A 20,459-nucleotide genomic window follows, 5' to 3' on the forward strand; every position below is an offset into this window, starting at 1 on the left:
CCGCCCCTCAGCCCTACCTAAACCCCACCCAACCTTTATTTTACAAGTTGTGCCTGTCTCTGGGCAGGCATAGGTTGTGCGTGCCGACCTAGCAGCCCTACAGAGGCCTCTGGCCATGCCCCCGGCCTGCCCCGACCTGCCCCCACCCAACCCCTTTTTTCAAGCCCTGGGACTTATGCGTGACCCAGGGCTTTGCACACGTTGCTGGGCCTATGTGAAATAGGCTCAGCGTGCGTAGGGCTTTTAAAATCTGCCCCTCAATGTTTTAAATTTTTAAAAAATTTTGTTGTTATTGCATCTAATTTTGTTTATTTTAAAAACACTTACTAGCAAACCAAAGCTAAAATAAGTTCTTGTAAGTCATATGATACTAACAGGAAAGAAACCACAATTGTCAAAGTTTGTACCACCAAAATTTTGAAATAAATTGACAAAACGTACAATTCTTGTCTTTACTTATTTATTTATTTATGTATGTATTTATTTGTAGAGTTTTATATACCATTATTCGGTAGAGCCATCATAACGGTTTACAAAATATGCAATTATCATACAAAATATGCAATTAGCATACAATCAAATGGAGTTAACATGGTAGTTGGGAACAGTAGAGTATTGTGAACAGTAAACATTTTTTCTTAGTAGTTGAATAACAGAATAGTGAGGAGAACATTTTCAATGAACTTAATGAATCAAGTGAGAGAGCAGGGAGGGGTGAAAAAGGAGGGTACATCAGGAGAGCATGAAGAGGAGGATTATGCTTGCGAGTTCTGTTGAGGGCTGGGATGATCAGGTGTCAGATAGTTAGAATAGAGTTTGCGGAATAAAAATGTTTTTAGGTCTTTTTTAAATGTTTTCAGGATGTGCTGGGTCCTCAGTTCTTTGGGTAGGGTGTTCCAAATTTTGGGGGAGGCAATGGAAAATGCTCTCTCGTGTAGTTGAAAGATGAGCGTCTCTTAAGGTGGGGATGTTTAAGAATCCTGCGTAGGTTTCTTTGTGGGTTTTGGGGGTTATGTTTAAGCCTTTTAGTCCATGAAGATCATCATTTAGGATTTTATGAATGATGGTCATTGATTTGTAGGTACTTGATGCAGAAATAGGTAGCCAGTGAAGAGAGGATAAAATGGGTGTTATGTGTTCGTTTCTTTTTTTTTCCTGTAAGGATTCTGGCAGCTGAATTCTGCAGTATTTGGAGTGGTTTGAGGGATGATGAAGGGATTCCAATAAGTAATGAGTTGCAGTAATTGAAGGTGGAGAAAATAAGCAGCTGCAGGATGGTTCTGAAGTCAGAAGGCTTGAGAAATGGCTTTATATGTCTTAGGGTTATTAGCTTGTGGTATCCTTCTTTCGTTTTATTTACTATGTGGGATTTGAAAGAGAGATCAGCATCGATGGTAGCTCCAAGGTTCCTGGTATGGGTGGTAGGGATTATCGTTATCATTTGTTTATCTGGTATTGTCAGGGGTGGCGGAGTTGGATTGGGTTTTTTATCCATGAGTATGATTTCAGTTTTGTCAAAGTTGATTATGAGTTCCAGGGAGTTTAGTAGATGCTTGACTGAGATAAGTATATCTGAGGTTTTTTTGTATGTGTCTTCAATTGAGTTTTGTATGGGAATTAGAAGCTGAATGTCATCAGCGTAGAGAAAATGTGAGATTCCATGATCTTTTAGTAGTTGGCAGATGGGTAGGAGGTATATGTTGAAGAGGGTAGTAGATAAGGCTGAACCTTGGGGAACTCCAGTTTTGAGGTCAATTATTTTTGATGGGGTGTTGTTGATCACTACTTGGTATGTATGTTCAGAGAGGTAGGATGAGAACCATTGTAATGTAGTACCAGAAAGGCCAATATTTGACAGTCGTTCTAACAGTATATTGTGGTTTACTGTGTCGAAAGCTGCTGAGAGGTCAAGGAGTATGAGTAGGTATTTTTCACCTTTGTCAAAGCCTCTGATGATAATGTCATTTAGGGAGATGAGGAGAGATTCTGTATTTAGGTTTTTTCTAAATCCAAATTGGGATGGATGTAGGATGTTGTTTGACTCCAGATAATCATCTAGTTGGGTATGTACAACTTTTTCAATGGTTTTGGCTAGGAATGAAAGGTTTGATATGGGGCGGTAGTTGGTGAGGATTTCTGGATCCAGGTTGTTCTTTTTGAGGATTGGTTTGATGACAGCAGATATGAGGCATTTGGGGTAGTAGCCTTCGGTCAATGATAAATTGACGATTTTGGTGATGGTTTTAGCAATGGTTGGTTCGATTGTTTTGAGGTAGGTTATTGGGATGGTGTCCAATGGATGGTTGGCTGGGTTCATTTTGTTTATAATAGTTTTAATTTCAAGAGTGGAGGAGATGTCAAAGTTTGACCAGGATGAAGTTATCATGCTGTTGAGTTTGTTGTTCTGGTTGTTGTTGGTTATGTTGGATTGGATGAGATGAGCTATTTTGTTGTTGAAGAAGTCTGCAAAGTCGTCACTTCCATGTTTGGTGCATGTAGAATCTTGGGTGGTTTTGGTAAGTTTTTGAACTATTGTGAATAGCATTCTGGGGTTATGATGAAATTTGGAGAGTTTATTGGAGAAGAAATTCTTTTTTGCATTGTTGATGATATTTTTGTATTGAGTTAGATTGTTCCGATAGTTTAGTGTGGTAGGGTTTTTGTTTTTCTGCCATTCTCTTTTTTTTTTTTTGAGTAGACGTTTGGCAGTTCTGATATTTTCATTGTACCATTGGTTGTTGTGTTTGGACTGTTGTTTATATTTTGTAATAATGGGATTGATGTTGTCTGCTACTTTTTTTGTGATATTCAGCCATGATAAGATAGCATTATCTGCGTTAGATAGGTTGATGTTTTTTAGTTCTGATTGAAGAGTTTTTTGTAGGAGATCTGTGTTAAATGGTGGATGGTAAGATATTATTTTTGGGGTGCTTTGAAGTGTTTTTAGGTTGAGGTTGGTGAGTAGTTTAGCTTGGATTAGGTGATGGTCAGACCATGGTATTTCTGTAGTGTGAGTAGAGATTGATTTCCAAATTTCAGTGTTGATAAAGATGAGGTCAATTGTGTGGCCTGCTTTGTGAGTTGGAGATTGGATTATTTGTTCAAGATTTAGAGCTGATAGTGCATCAATGATCATTTGGCAGGTTTTTGATTGGAAGGGTAAGTTGAAGTGTATATTGAAGTTGCCAAGTAAGATGATGGGTTTGTTGACGGAGATGTTGTTTATGAGAAATTCAATTAGAGGTGAGCAGTTTTTCTCAAGTGCTCCTGGTGGAGAGTAAACGATGCATATCTGACGTTTTGGTGAGTCATATAAGGCAATTTCAAAAGGTGGAGGAATGGTAGATGGACGAAGTTTTAGTTGAAGGTTTTTTTTAGATATAAGCATTAAGCCTCCTCCTTTTTTATTTTTTCTGGGAATTGAGATGTTGTAGTCCTGGTTGGATAGTTGGTTTATTAGGACGGAATCTGTGTTTTTTAGCCAGGTTTCCGTGATTGCAATGAAAATCTGGTTTGCAGTCGCTGAGTAGGTCATTGAATAGAGGAATTTTTTAAATTATTGAGCGAGTATTGATAAGTATAAATGAGAGAAGCATATAGCTTGAGAGATGGATGTGTATGTTGTTTTTGATGGAGGTTGGCTTTTTTACATTTATTACAGGGCATCGCTCTGTACACCAGAATTATTTATTTTCTTTCAGTTATAGAGCCTAAAACCTGGTTGCATGTTGTTGTGCACGTGGCTTTTCTAGGATGTTAGCCATTCATAGTAAAGTGTTAAAAATAGACACACTCCAGCCATTCCCATCTCCAATAAGCTGGACATGACCTTACTACCCAAAAGAATTCCTCAATGTCACTATCACCAATTAAAAAAGGGGGTGTGTGTGTGCCTCACTTTACTGCTGAGTACTTCACATAGTGGTGGCCGTAGCAAGCAAAAATCTTACAAAATGTTTCATAAAAGACCCTGATGAACCCCTGGGAAAAGAATTCTAACTAATTAATGTAAACAAACGAAAGCTGCAGCTATGTTCTTCCCAAAAGTTAGCCTCTGAATCATTATCAATGTGGTGCTGGGATTCTGAGGGTGGGATTGGGGAAGGGGGTTTACTTGCATGAAAAAGGGGGGATATAGCTGGATGGCATTGGGTTTGTGAATCAGTAGAACTGCTTCAGATTTCCTCTGCATCCACCAAAATCCAAGATGGATTTCCATGAAGCAGCAAAGTAAATTTGAATGGTGGTGGAGCCATTTCAAATTTTCATCCGTTGCACTGGAAAAAAAAAATCAGATGGATTCCAGATAGATCTGGTAGAAGATCAGAAATTTATTTCCATCTAGCTTAAGCACAATTTCAGACAATTTACATATCTCTCATACATGTGCATAGCACATTTCTTTATGTACCTTCATTTTTTTTCATCCAGAGAGCACACCAAATTAGCACTTTATATGTGTGTCTTTTTGCTTTGCTTTAATACCACCAATTATGAACTTTAATAATCATCTATTAGTACCAAGCAGTTCAATTCCATTTTTACAGCTTCATTGCAATGTTGCTGAAAATAATCAGTAACACACTTCTTATAGCATCCATTATATGACTTATACAGATATTTGCACCTTAGCAAACCTAGAAATGTATGCCATAAATGATCTTTCAGTCATTAATATCCTTATGAAAAAGTATGCAAATTCCTGCATTTCACATCCTATTTAATAGCAAATCTTTTATTATTCAAACTCAGGCATAATTTAATCCAACTAAAAGTCTATGTCAAATGGAAATAATTAACATTTTTCCTAGCTCTGCCATTTTTTTGTCAGAAGCATAACTTTATTTGAACAATATGCATGCACTGAGTAAATATTTCCAGAAAAATAAATTATTGAACTAGACAGATCTGTTGCAGATCATGCTATATATTTTTCTTAGATATAATTTATATCACATTTTTTTATATCTGAAAGCTTTTCAAGGGATAAAATGAATTACTTTTTATTGTCTGGACTTTATGTAGGTCACTGCTAATTAATATTACTTCTCTTGATAGGTATGCAGAAGATGATATGAAAACAAACCAATTATAAAATGTAAACTTAACAATGTAACCTTAGGGCTCACTGAACATAAAAGTAAAATTTTGAAAACATGACGTTTAAAACAAGGTCAAGGCTACCACAGACAGTGATAGATGTACATCTGAAAAACTTGTTATGACTGTATGACTGAAGCCTGATTAAAAACTAAAGGGAAAAAGCATGTTAGCACATCAAAAAAGAAAACGTGGAATTTGCAGGTTCCATGTGCTATTTCCCAGCTCCTAAACCCAGTGCAGTGTAGCTATGATAATGAGTGACATCACATTTAAATATATGCAAAACAGCTAATTAGCATGCAAACTGAATAATGTGGTTGGTGTTCAGTTTTGCAATCTGCTTTATTCCAGAAAAGTACCTACACCTCAAGTGGTATAGTTAAATCCCTTGTCTGCCTCCCCTAGAAAATTAGCATACTAATGCACATACTATTGCTTCTATGGCACCAACTAAAGGGGTTGCATGGTAGTAAAAAAAACCCCAAAACCCTGCCCTACACTAGAAAAAGTGTCCCTAGTAGGCCATGGGGCTAGTAATCAATCTCTATACTCCCATGCATCCCATCCCATAAAAGTAAAACAAAAAAGTGCCCTTTTATAAGCCCCAACTCTGGCCTTCTAACACTGCCCCATGTAAAAGAAGGGGTAGCTTCCGCACCCCGTGAACCCCCAAGCTTACCTCATCTGTGAGAATGTGTTGAGGGGCAGGAGTGATCCCCACTTGCTCCTGTCCCACTATCTTGGAAAATGGAGACAGGTGACCTGTGGCTCTCCTTTATCCCTGACGTGTGGGATAGGACTCTTGAAAGGTACAACACATGTCTATTTTTGACTAATCTAAAGCTTCGATATGCACTTTACCTGTGGTACGACAGAATGCTTTGACTGCTTAACATGGACTGCATAGAACAATTTAGCATAAGGCGGCTTGATAAAGGCATGTTTATGGGCCTCACTCAACAGAACCATCTTCAACAATTCATAATCTGAAATGTATAATACCACAAGAAATATATATCACAGTAAGCACAAGTGTGAGAGAGACATATACACTCCACCTTAAACTCAAACCAGCTAGCTGCAGACATGAAATCCAGTCAACAAAACCTCATACCTACCCTCTAGGACAGTGCTTCTCAACCTTTCTTGGTTTGTGGCCTACTTTAGAGTTTGCTCACTCCTGATGGCACATTGAAACAAATTTTACATGATCCTCACTCCCTCTCTACCATCAGCAGGCAGGGCCAGCTTTCGTGGAAATGAGGCGTGAACTAGGAATCATATATCCTACGTTGCCAGGGAGAGCGCTCTCCGCGTACCATAGTTGGTAGCACCCTCCATAGTTGTAGGGGATGTCCCATGGAAGCACTGCAGTGAGTGGCATCCTCCATGGTGAGGTGGGGGAGGAATGGTCTCTCCGAGTGCCGCAGTCAGCACCATAGTGGCACAGTAGAGCCTCTGAAGCAATGGCACCTTGTGCTACTGCAGAGATCACTCACACACCTCTGCTAGCAGGATCAGAGCACCACTTTTTACGTGTGTGCCTCATTCTGTCTAAACTTGTGGATCTTGCACAACGACAGGTCACCACATTTTCAGATGTCAGACTGGAGCCAGCAGAGGAGGCAAATACAAATATCATACCCTTATTCAATAAACATACACATGGTTACTGTGACTCCAACATCGCTCTAAGCTTCAACAGCAAGAGGAAATGTGGAAAAAAGGATTTGCACTCACAAAGCGGGGAGTAGCTGGCTTGTTACGGCAGTTACTACCCCAAACCAAATAAGTCTGATACTTCACTTTCAATGCATATCCAGCATAGCTCTCTGCTTTAACGGCAGGGGAGAAGAAAAACTAATACTTCACGCATATCCAGCATAGCTCTCTGCTTCAACGGCAGGGGAGAAGAAAAACTGATACTTCACGCATATCCAGCATAACTCTGCTTCAACGGCAGGGGAGAAGTAAAACTGATACTTCACGCATATCCAGCTTAGCTCTCTGCTTCAACGGCAGGGGAGAAGAAAAACTGATACTTCACGCATATCCAGCATAGCTCTCTGCTTCAACGGCAGGGGAGAAGAAAAACTGATACTTCACGCATATCCAGCATAGCTCACTGCTTCAACAGCAGGTGAGAAGAAAAACTGATACTTCACGCATATCCAGCATAGCTCTCTGCTTCAACGGCAGGGGAGAAGAAAAACGAATACTTCACGCATATCCAGCACGGCTCTCTGCTTCAACGGCAGGGGAGAAGAAAAACTGATGCTTCACGCATATCCAGCACAGCTCTCTGCTTCAACGGCAGGGGAGAAGAAAAACTGATGCTTCACGCATATCCAGCATAGCTCTCTGCTTCAACGGCAGGGGAGAAGAAAAACTGATACTTCACGCATATCCAGCATAGCTCTCTGCTTCAATGGCAGGAGAGAAGAAAAACTGATGCTTCACGCATATCCAGCATAGCTCTCTGCTTCAACGGCAGGGGAGAATAAAAACTGATACTTCACGCATATCCAGCATAGCTCTCTGCTTCAACGTTAGGGGAGAAGAAAAACTGATACTTCACGCATATCCAGCATAGCTCTCTGCTTCAACGGCAGGGGAGAAGAAAAACTGATACTTCACGCATATCCAGCATAGCTCTCTGCTTCAACGTTAGGGGAGAAGAAAAACTGATACTTCACGCATATCCAGCATAGCTCTCTGCTTCAACGGCAGGAGAGAAGAAAAACTGATGCTTCACGCATATCCAGCATAGCTCTCTGCTTCAACGGCAGGGGAGAAGAAAAATGGATACTTCACGCATATCCAGCATAGCTCTCTGCTTCAATGGCAGGGGAGAAGAAAAACTGATACTTCACGCATATCCAGCATAGCTCTCTGCTTCAACGGCAGGGGAGAAGAAAAACTGATACTTCACGCATATCCAGCATAGCTCTCTGCTTCAATGGCAGGAGAGAAGAAAAACTGATGCTTCTCGCATATCCAGCATAGCTCTCTGCTTCAACGGCAGGAGAGAAGAAAAACTGATGCTTCACGCATATCCAGCATAGCTCTCTGCTTCAACGGCAGGGGAGAAGAAAAACTGATACTTCACGCATATCCAGCATAGCTCTCTGCTTCAACGGCAGGGGAGAAGAAAAACTGATACTTCACGCATATCCAGCATAGCTCTCTGCTTCAACGGCAGGGGAGAAGAAAAACTGATACTTCACGCATATCCAGCATAGCTCTCTGCTTCAACGTTAGGGGAGAAGAAAAACTGATACTTCACGCATATCCAGCATAGCTCTCTGCTTCAACGGCAGGGGAGAAGAAAAACAACCAATAAGGGCTGAATAACATAGTCTGGGTAAAACAAATAAGCATGGGTGTAGCTTGCTTATTGCAGCGGTTACTTCCCCTACTACCCCTAACTAATCAAGCTAGATATTTCACTTGGATGCAGCTCCATCACTGCTCTCTACATTAATGGTGGGGGTGGAAGGGAAATAGAACCAAAGAGCTAAGAGTAACAGATAAGTATGAGAAAAAAAAATGTGTGAAGCTTGCTGGGCAGACTGGATGGGCCGTTTGGTCTTCTTCTGCCGTCATTTCTATGTTTCTATGATTTCTGCTTGCCTGTGGAAAGGGGGGGAGGGAGGGTAAAGTTGCCAGATTTCTGTTGCGTGAACCTAGAATCTGTGTTCCCATTTCTTTCTGTTGCAGAACTTGTCCCTATCCCTCCATCTCCCCTTCATTGGGTTGCTCCCTGTAATGTGGGGCATAATCTCAGGGTCTCTATGGGGCAGATTTCTACACCTTGAGTGAGCAATTTCAAGATATGGATCTTTAGGATTTTAAGATGGTGGTTTGTCCTCTATACAAAGGTGGGTTTTCTATTGCCAGAATCTCCCCTGCACATGTCTTAACCTCTCACAATAAGGCGAAAGGGGTTCTTATCTCCAGCCTGTGGCTAATCCTTGATGTCATGAGTTTAATACAGTCTCAAACAGTAAGCAGGATCTATGTAGAAGAGTGGATTCTAATGTTTCAGCTTCATTATGTCTTTGACAACCATATAGTGATCTATCCCCCCGCTGCCCCCCATTAAACCCAAGGTGAAATCCTGGAACTTTGAGGTCAACTCTTTTAATGTTCTACATTTATTATTCTACATTTATTATTCATATCTTCAACATGTATGACAAAAACAAAAGCAGAAACAATATTAATTCTTCCAAGAATATCAACCAGTCACTCCTTTCAACAAGCAACAATTTCCAATACATTAATACTGGGTTCCTGCTCACCATTCTTCTTCTAAATGCTCATTCTATTTAAAAAAATATCCCACTAATTAATGATATCATCTATGACATACAACCATCTATATTCTGTATTACTGAAACATGGTTAAATGACAAAGACAATGCACTCTTAAACCACATGTCTCATCCAAACTACAACCTATTCCATGTACCTAGAAAAAGGAGATAAGGTGGTGGATTACTAATAATTTATAAAAAGTAACTCAACTTATCTATAAAGAAAATTGATATTGACCTACCATATGAAAATTGCTTATTAAAATCTGAACAAATCAACATCGGATTAGTATACTGCCCTCCAGGTCATCTTCTTAAAGACTGCCCACCTCTAACTGAAATCTCCACCAAAGAATTTCCTAATCCTGAAACTACAATTATCCTAGGAGACTTTAACCTTCATCTAAATGAATCTCCAAGATCTTCCCCCTGTGAAATTTTTCTTGAACAATGGAAGCCTTAGGATGGACCCCGCATGTCCATGAAGCCACTCATAAAGCTGGAAATATTCTTGATCTAATTTTTGCTAACCCAAACAATTGTAACATAAAAACTAAACATTCAACAATTCCCTGGTCTGAACATCTAATCAAAGCTGATCTTTTATTCAAAAATCAAATAATGAACATTCCTGAAAATACTATCCCCTATATGTTTAGAAGGAAAATAAAAACTGAAATTCTAACTAAAACTTTAGAATCCAAAATTTTCAACTTAAAATTTACAAACTGTTCTGAAGCTTTCAACTCATGGCCTACAATTCTTAAGAAAATATCAGACAAACTTAGCCCAGTACAAACCAGATTCATTAACAAAAATAACATTCTCAAAATAAAACTGATTAGCCCTTGGTATAATGAAACTCTGAAAGAATAAAAAAAACCCACCTAAGATAACTTGAAAAACAATGGCGAAAAAATCCCTCTGAAGAATCCCTAGAAAGATACAAATCTCATCTCTCACAATACCGAAACCTTACAAATAAGTCTAAAAAAGATTACTATGCAAAACTAATCCACAGAGTAGGGATGTGAATCGTTTTTTGACGATTTAAAATATCGTCCGATATATTTTAAATCGTCAAAAATCGTTAGAGCCGCGATACAATAACAATTCCCCCCATTTATCGTCAAAAAATCGGGGGAAGGGGGAGGGGAAGGGAGAGGGCGGGAAAACCGGCACACTAAAACAACCCTAAAACCCACCCCGACCCTTTAAAATAAATCCCCCACCCTCCCGAACCCCCCCAAAATGCCTTAAATTACCTGGGGTCTAGAGGAAGGGTCCCGGTGTGATATTTTACTCTCGGACCTCCGTGCGTTGTAGAAATGGCACCGGCGCTACCTTTGACCTGTATATGACAGGTCAAAGGTAGCGCCGGCGCCATTTTGTTTTTTTGTCCCCCGACGTCAGGAGCGTAGGAGATCGCTCCCGGACCCCCGCTGGACTTTTGGCAAGTCTTGTGGGGGTCAGGAGGCCCCCCCAAGCTGGCCAAAAGTCCCTGGGGGTCCAGCGGGGGTCCGGGAGCGATCTCCTATGCTCCTGATGTCGGGGGACAAAAAAACAAAATGGCGCCGGCGCTACCTTTGACCGCCCTCCCCCTTCCCCTCCCCCCCCATTGGACCCCAGGTAATACAATAAAGAATTTGATCAAAGAACCTTCATATCATCAAACAGCCAACCCTACTTTCTCTAAAACATCTTGTAATGAATATCAACTGATTTATCTAAAAAAAATTCTGATACTTAAACAACAATACCCTATCAACATCTCTCCCTTCAATTATGAAGTCATTGATCATAAAAATAAATGGTCAAACTTTGGCAGAGTCTCTAAACTAGAAATAAGCAAAATCATAACAAATCTTAAACCAGCTACTCATCCCCTTGACCTGATTCCAGCATCCTCACTAAAACAAGTTATCCAAAAAATAACCCCCCCCCCCAATCACAACTATGATTAACCTAAGCTCCACAGAAGTCTTTGTGCCACGTTAGCTAAAACAAGCTGTAATTAAACCAATTTAAAAATAAAAACATCTGGAAATCCTGGTGACTGGAATATCTATCGACCAATCTCCAGTTTAACCTTCCTTGCAAAAATCCTTGAAAAGGCTGCTCTCTCTCTCTCCACTGGAATCTTACCTTAGTGACAGTAAAATCCTATATTCTAACCAATTTGGCTTCAGGAAGAATCAGTCTTCCTCAATCAATTTTTGACCCTGTTCTATTTGGCTTCGACTCTAACAAATCTGTCTAATTCTGATTGACTTAACCACTGCCTTCGACATAGTAGACCATATCCTTCTATGTCTCCAACTGAAAAACATTGACATTGAAGGCATTGTTCTAAGTTGGTTCTCTTCCTTGCCTCTTGATGGTGGAGCTGGCTAGATGACAAAAGGCGAGGAAATAAACGTTCTCCTTCCTCTGTTAAGATTACTCTCTGTGCAAAGTTTAGATTACATAACTCCGGGCATGTGCTCCAGGGCCTGGATATCTCTGGAAAGGAAGTCTCTCAGTTTCTCAGCTCTTGATCCCTCTGTTCTTTGTTGGGATTTTACATGTAACTTGGCTGTGAAGCAAGAACAGCTGTCTGTCTCTCTGTTTACTCAGAGTGCAGACTTCTCTTTCTCCCTCGCAATAATTAGAAGAGCTGAATGCAGGACTTCCAGATGCACTCCTCTCTTCCTGGCTCCAGATCCTGGCTGTCCCCACCCTGTACATACAGACAAAGCCAGCCAAATTGTGCCTTTTCATCCTTAAATGGTCTCCCAGCATTCCTTTGGCTTCCTCCTCTGCTGGCTATGTAGTGCTATTCTCTGGGCAGGCTAAACAGTATAGCCCTTTTCCCAACTGGTTAATGTATTCCTAGTATTTCATTGTTAGGATTCAAATTGTTGTGAATTTTTGTTAGGACTTTGTATATTATTCTGGTTTGCATGGGTAGCCAGTATAGGGAAACAAAGTCGCGGTGATATGATCACATTTTCTTTTCCCTATGAAGATTCTGACCGCTGTATTTTTGGAGAAGTTGGAGAGGAAGGAGAACGTTTATTTCCTCGCCTTTTGTCATCAAGAGGGAATTCTTCATTTCTTGATTTTATTTTCCGCACAATTTTGTGTTTGGGGCAGGGTGCATCCTTTACAAACTTGTGACATTGGGGTGAATCTATTCCCTCCACTTTTTGAGTTCTCAGGGGTAAAGACAATTTTTGAAGGCTGTGTACTTCACTGCTTTTCCCCCCAACCTCTCTCTATTAGCAGCCCTTATCTTTTTTTTTATTTTTACTATCAGTGGCGTGCAGTGACATTTATAGCAGGGGATTCAGTCTCACTCCCTCAGTCAACTCTCCCCTCCTACACAAGCCACCCGCCCATCCTCCCTCTGCCCCCCCCCCCCCCCCGGTCTATATCAGTCTCGCTCTCTCAACCCCCTCTCCCCCTAGATTCAAAAGACACATGGAACCCATATGGCATTAGGCCTGTTGTAACATGTAATGGGTGTGGGCTTGGCCCTTAGAAAACCATGAATAAACTTCCCATGCCTAAAGCATCACTAAATGCCAGCACTCAAACTACAATCTTATCTACAAAAAGGCAACACTGCAAATTTTACATCAGGCTCTAAAATACCAATATACCTTCTATTTAGAAAACAAAACAAGCTAGGCTGCCTAAAATACCTGTAAAATAAAAAAATACATGTACCTAAAAATATTGCATAAAAGCTTTTAAAACTGCAAAAGTCCCTTCTTCAGATATCAGATCAGAGACATTTACATCTAAAGATGGGTCCTATATTGTCTCAGTAACTCACATACAGTATTTTTGATAATACTTACATAACTCCAATAAAAGCTATCATAGCTTACCAAGAATACCCAAAACAAATCTGCCATATTAAAACAACACTAACTCCCAGGACTCAAACAGCAACAACTCTAGCCAGAAGGGAACAGCATTGCAAATATTACAGCAGGCCCTAGTAAAGCAATACGCTTCCTATTGAAAACAGAACAAGATGGTCTGCTATAGACCCCCTACATAGAAGCAATACACTGAGAGAATTCCTTCTTGGATCACATGTAAAGAACACAGACAGACCCTTACCAAAGGCAAAATCAGAGATCAACAAACAACAAAATAAAGAAATATAAAATTATCAATCATAAAAGTAAAATCATACTAATAAAAAGAATATTTAAAAACTGACGAATAAAACACCCAATAATTAAAACCTCATAAAAATGTTTGTAAAATTTCCCAAAATATCAAAACAGCAGACATATCAAATAACATCCAATAATTAAATTACAGTTATAAGGATTTAAAAAATCTCCCCCTTTTCATACTTTGGGTGTTTTGATTTTTAGCCACTGAGATTGCTTTGGATTGTGGGAAGGAGAGCTATACAAACTTTATCCTCTCATTCACCTACACAGGCTCTCAATCCTTCACACAAATACATCCACACACAGGCTCCCCTCTACACTCAAACTCACCCACCCAAACACACATATATACTGGCTCTCACCCACACACAGACATGCATGGGCTCTCAACCATACACCCACACAGGCAATCACCCACCCAAGTACACACACACACACACAGAGAGTCATCCACCCACACCCAAGCACTGGCAGTCACACATACATACACAGGCTCTCACCTCCCTCCACACACACACGGCTTGCAACCTCCTACACTACCACACCCACAAAGCCTCCTACCGACAAACATGCACCCAGGTAGTCATCCACACACTCAGGCAGTCACTAACCCACACCCACTCAGTCACATATATTCATACCAACACACAGGCTCTCACCCAGCCATATACACACACAGGTTCTCACCCACCCAGGCTCTTACCCCCACTCACACAAAAGCAGTCACCTATACAAGTAGTCACCCCCCCCCCCCCCCTACACACACATAAACAGCCTCTCTCACACAGATAACCACACAGCATCTCATCCACACATACAGAGATCTCATCCACCCATAAACACACACCCAGGCTCTCAACCAGGTAGTCATCAACACATACACACAGGCAGTCACATATTCACATACACCCCCACCCTCACACACAGACTCTCACCCATCCACACTCTCCCACCCACCCACTCACCAGGCTGTCACCCACCCGCACTCACCCACCCATGCACCTAAAAAGGCTGTCACTGCTACACACACACACATACACACAACACAGGTTCTCATCATACACACACAAGCAGACATACACCCCCCCACCCCCCCCACCCCACACACACAATCCCCGAACACACACCAAGGCCCGGGCCTCTTATTCAGCTTCCAGTAGGATGACGTCTGCTGGTGCCCACAGTGTGCTTCTTTCTTTGGCTGCCAGCAGGATGGGGTCCAATGGCAGCCACTGCATCCGATCTCTCTCTTTAGCCACCAGCTGCTAGTGACCACTGCGTCCTTCTCTTCCTTTTGACCACCAGCAGTATGAAATCCACTGGTGGCCACTGAGTCTGATTTCTCTCTTCATCCACTGTGGGTCTGTGTCATGGCCTGCCGAGTTCTGAGGTGTCACATTTATCCAAACGCCATCTCCTGCTGTTGCAGGGTTGGTCTCACGGTAAGAGCTGCAACACTGGCTCAGCAGCAGAAGATGACATTTGGATAAACGCGACTCCTATTGCCCATTGGAAATGGGGGCTGTAAAGCGAGGTGTGACGACATTGATTGGATTTATCCCTGCCCGATCCGATGTATAGATTTGGGGTGGTACCTGCCACCCTGTAACGATGCCTATGGGCTGGAGATTCATTGAATCCTTTAAAGCCTTGGGCGGGGCCCGGGCATTTCGGGACTTTAATCAGAAATGTATGTGATCCAGCGTGTACTGAGGCCTCCCCCCCCTCTCCCCTGCACTGCGTAACTTTACTTCCGCTATGAATGTTGTGAAAGTCACAAAAAAATAGAAGCCATTTCGAAGGGGGTTTAAAGGATCTGGGGTAACTGGAGGGACTGGAGGACCTATCTATCAACTGGGCAAATTGGGAATGAACTGGTAAAAAAAAAAAGGCAAAAGCGTCAATGTACATCCCTTGCGTGGAAGAAGTGGGAGTTGCGTGCACAGGTGCACGCTCACTTAAGATTCAGCGCACATGTGCATGTGGCCAGGTTATTCTATACCACGCATGCATATAGGTTGTAAAATAGCTGCATCCCTGGGCACAGGCCAACAAACGCATGCACATGTGCACCCGCACCAGTTTAAAAGTTACCATCTTACTATGTGTCTATATTTTTTATTTATAAAAATATGTATTTATTTTTAAAAGCTTTTAAAACTTCAAAAGTCCCTTCTTCAGATGTCAGATCCCTTCGTGCAATCCATAGTGCTAGTTCTAGTTAATATCTTTGTAATAGGAGGTCTCTCATGTGTGTTTAATATGCATCCTGTTATACTTTTTGCTTAATTGTTAAATGTATTGCAAGTTGAACCTTGTAAACCGTTTTGATGGCTTTACCGAATGACGGTATATAAAACTCAACACATAAATAAATAAATAAGTGTGCAAAGTAAAAGTGTGACAGACTGGTTTGTGAAATAGATGTTGCTTTCAAAATAACAAAGAAAAAAGGTTCTTTTGATTGCCACAACCATATCATAATCAAAAACAATAAATGATGGGGCAATTAAATCTCAAATTGTCCAGAGACCGTGGACATTTATAGTAAACTCATAATTCTTCATGACACATCTTTGCAATTATAAATAAATATCTTTTAAAGACAAAGACTTTGGACAACTTGAGATTTTGTTACCCATCAATTATTGCTTTTGCTTTCAAAATTGCAGCATTCTTTTGATAATGTTAACTTACAGCAATATTATTAAAACACATGTGTAGCAGCATTCTTTGTCATTTGCTTTTTTCCTTGTAATCAATGTCGCTGCTTCATTAGAAACTGTGTTGTCCCTTAAGGTTGTGATATTTTTGATCCAGCCCAGTGACTCAGTAGCAGTGCTGCATGCTGCCATGTAGGAGAATGGATTCAATTCCCAAACCTGGTTTCTGGTCTTTTGGCCAGCTGGGGTCTAAGTATAGATTTCATGCTTATTATTTATGGAGCAACATTTTCAACAAACTGTTATACAAATAGTTATAAATGATGCAAAATAGAGATGAATAGGGGAGGAGGGAAAGGAAGTACTTAGAAAGTCATATTGTAAAATTAGGATTTGAATTTTTGCAATTAATTTTGTGATATAATGGAGAATATTTAAAGTGCTGTGAGCTCACTTTTAGGATTGCAGAGGGTATGTGCCAAGCTGACAATGAGATCTGTTGAGTAGCATATCTGCTTCTTTACACTGTTGCACATGGTCAGTCCCTAAGGATTTTATTGTAATTCTAAAGCCTAGTGTTTGCCTTTTTAATTACCTTTTCTAAAATGAGTTGGTGGTCTCAGTTTAATTCTCAAAGGAATAGATGTTGACATCACTAGAAAATCCAAACCACAATTAACATTCATTTTCACACTTGTGGTGGTCTCACATGAATGCCCTAGGATTGAATGGGAATAAAGAATGAATTACCCTTGAGGTAAGCCCTCTAGAACAGAGATGCACAACCTGTCTTCTAGGGCTTCAAACTGGATATCCACAATAAATATTTGAGATATATTTAAAAATATTTATTCTGAAAACCAGGTTAATTTACATAACATGGTTATCTGGAAAATCAGGACATTTTTTGGTCTTTGACAACCAAAGGCCTGATTTACTAAGTGTTTTTTTCCAAAAGAAACAGAATGGCAGAAAAGTCTAGTAAATTAAACTCCAAGGATATAAACATGACTGATGCATGCTGGTAGGACAGCATGAGAAACTTCCACTACCTATGGCTGTGCTATGTCTTTATTTTAATATACTGTATATTAGGGACGTGCATTCATTTGAAACAAATGGGTAAAATACAACAAAAGAATCCATTTTCATTTCATTTGTAGACCCCAAAACAAATGAAAGGTACACTCAAATTGAAACAAAACTTTTTGTCTCATTCGTTTATGTTTCCAATTCAAGTCTATGGCTCATTCAAATCTATGGCTATGCTAAGTAAACAAACAACTGATAACTATAGCAGCCAACTTGCCTGAGTGACATCACAACCTCCTGGGAGTTGAGGCAGGACAAGTTGGCAAGGAGACCAGATGGAGAACAAATTAACGTGAAGCATCTTTTTTATCTAACCTATAGCTCTCATCTAGATCAAATGACACTGATATCCTCCCACTGAAAGATCTGAGCATGTGAAAGAAGCACTCTATTTGCTCTCAGGCAGTTTGCAGAGTAGCATCTCTTTTCCAGAAGCTCTCTCATTTTTTAAAAAAAAGCTTTGAAAAAGTAGGCTGTGGCAGTGCAGTAAGGTTAGCAGGTATATTGACATGAAGAAAAGCCTGGCCTGGTTGTCAGGCTTCTAGTTACTATTTCTAACAGGTTTGTTTTCTGTACGCAAAAGAAGTCAGTCAATAGTGCACACACATACACTGTATATGTGTGTGCTTGTGTGTGTGTGAGACAGACATTTTTTTTTACAAGGAAGAACAGTATTGGGAGTATGTGTACAGTATCAATAAATTATTTTGTGATATTTAAATCCTTAGAAGGCACTATCATGCCACTGTGAAGAAAGGGTAGAGGAGGAAATTTCAAGGTCAGAGGATTTGCTGCAAAGCCAGCTCAACCTAGAATTAGCAGTGATAATAAAGGCAGTCCTACCCCTAAAATGAAAATAAACTTTTCTAGCCACAGAATACCAGCAGAGGAAGCCAGCTCAAGCAAGAAATTGATATTTGGTGCCACTGCCACCTATTCCTTCCCCTCCTCCTTTGAAGCAGGGACAAAAGGCGGGAGAGCCATCCAAGGCTGACATTAACAGGGCAAGGGCATGGGCAGCAGAAATACCAGGAGCTCTCTTTTCTATGGCTACTGCTTCAGAGGAAAAATCTTTTCTAGGATTCCCTGGGTCAGAAATTGAAGACCTAGTAACTGAATAACATTTGGGAGGTTAGTTGGTAGTATCTCAGCCTCCAGTGAGATGGATGAAACTAATGGTATTGACAGCACCCCCCAAGACGAGAATGCAGAACAAATAGAATATGATTGTGATGCCCTTTGCCTTTTTCCTTAGGGTCCACCCTCAACCTCAATTCCAGTACCAGCATCATCCCTCAAGGTTGCAGAAAAGAGATTGTGCAAGATATCCTCAAACTGGAATCACTTCAAAATGATGGAAGAAACACATTTCACTCAGTGTATTCACCTCTGTAAGGAATTCCAAAATACACAATGGTGTCAAGCAAGTGAAGGAAGAAATGAAACAGCACAATATGATCCTTCCCCAATATGTACATTTCTTACATTAGAATATTCACCATCACAATAGGCACTCCCTGTTTAAAAATTTCATTACCTTTCTATTAATCAGATGGCTTTCTCAAGCAATGTCCAAAGGAAAAATGTTTTTGGATTATTTTATGCAATTAAAAGGACTTATCAGTCAGTGTTCCAGACTGACAGAAAAATATGTTAAAGACACTGAAAGATGGGGACTTTCAGAGGATCTGTTGCTTTGTATACTTGCTGCACTTGGTGCTGGAATGCCCTTGGCTCTTTATGCCATTTTTGGTGAAACATTGACATTGTTTTGAGGCACTGGCATGCATTCACCCTTCTGATGATGTCTATCCACAAGTTTCATTAGAGATTTTTAAACTGCATCATATCCCTACTGCTGTCTCTGGGCTGACTTCGATCACTCAATTGACGACGACATACGGGGCCCCACCTAAGTCCAGCCAGCCCCAGTACCCAAAGGCTCAACCCGTGGGGAATAAGGGCTGGTATTGGTGAAGCGCCAGCTGGCCTCCGTCCATCAGCCCACTCCACCTGCCGATGGTGGGGACCCATAGATCCCTACCTATGGGTTGTGTCAACCCCTCCTCGGCCCAAGGTTCCACCTCCGGCACAACAGGTTGAAAAGGCCAGTGACTCAGTGGAGCCGCGTGCCCTACAGGCCATTCCTGGCCTGGCATCCAAAGTACAAGAACAGCAGCAGTTTCTTGAGGCATTGGTCTCCTCTATTGAGCATCTCCACGTCCAGCTTAATGCCCTAACCAACAACCCAGTTCCAGTACAGGTTCCTTCTCATCCACAGCCGTCTCCTTAAACTCCTAGAGCCTTGAGGCCCTACCAGCTCCACCGCGTTTCAATGGTGACTCCAAGCTCTGCAGAGGGTTCATCAACCAATAATATATGCAGTTCGCTCTGCAGCCCTCTGTTTTCTAAGATGAATTAACCAAGGTCATCTTTATCTTGTCTCGTCTCAAAAGCTAGATGCTGGCTTGGGCTTCTCCCTTATGGGAGTGATCGGACTCCTTTCTGAGGGAACTATCTTGATTCGTGGCCGTGTTTCGTCGGACCTTTGATGATCCTGGGCAGCATGCCGTGGCAAGCACTAGTTTGTTACACCTTCATCAAGGTCAAAGAAGTCTATTCAACTACACAATTGAATTTCGGACTTTAGCTTCTGAACTCGCCTGGCAGGAAGACTGCCTGCGAGCTATGTACCTGCATGGACCATCCCCACAGCTGAAGGATGAGTTGGCTGCATGGGTGCTCCATTCTTCTCTTGAGGACCTTATAGACGACGTGCCAAATTGATCATCATCACCAAGAGCATTACCGGGAGAATAGGATGCCCAAGAAGCCTTCTCGGGTTCTTTCCCATTCACCACCTACTACCAGCCCTGCCTCCAGTAGGGTCTCTATTGTGTCCAAGACGAAAGAGCCCATGTAGTTGGGCCGTGGGCGGCTGTCCCCAGAAGAGCACCTGTGGCGAGGAAACTTTATCCTCAAGGATTTAGTTCAATTACTGGGTATAAAAACCTGTCCTCTGGAGATCTCCTTGTGTATTGCTTCCATTTATGGAGAACCACTACCCGGTCGAATATTCCTGACCACAGAGCCAGTTCAACTGTGTA

Source organism: Rhinatrema bivittatum, chromosome 7 (assembly GCF_901001135.1).
Source record: "Rhinatrema bivittatum chromosome 7, aRhiBiv1.1, whole genome shotgun sequence".
NCBI lineage: Eukaryota > Metazoa > Chordata > Amphibia > Gymnophiona > Rhinatrematidae > Rhinatrema > Rhinatrema bivittatum.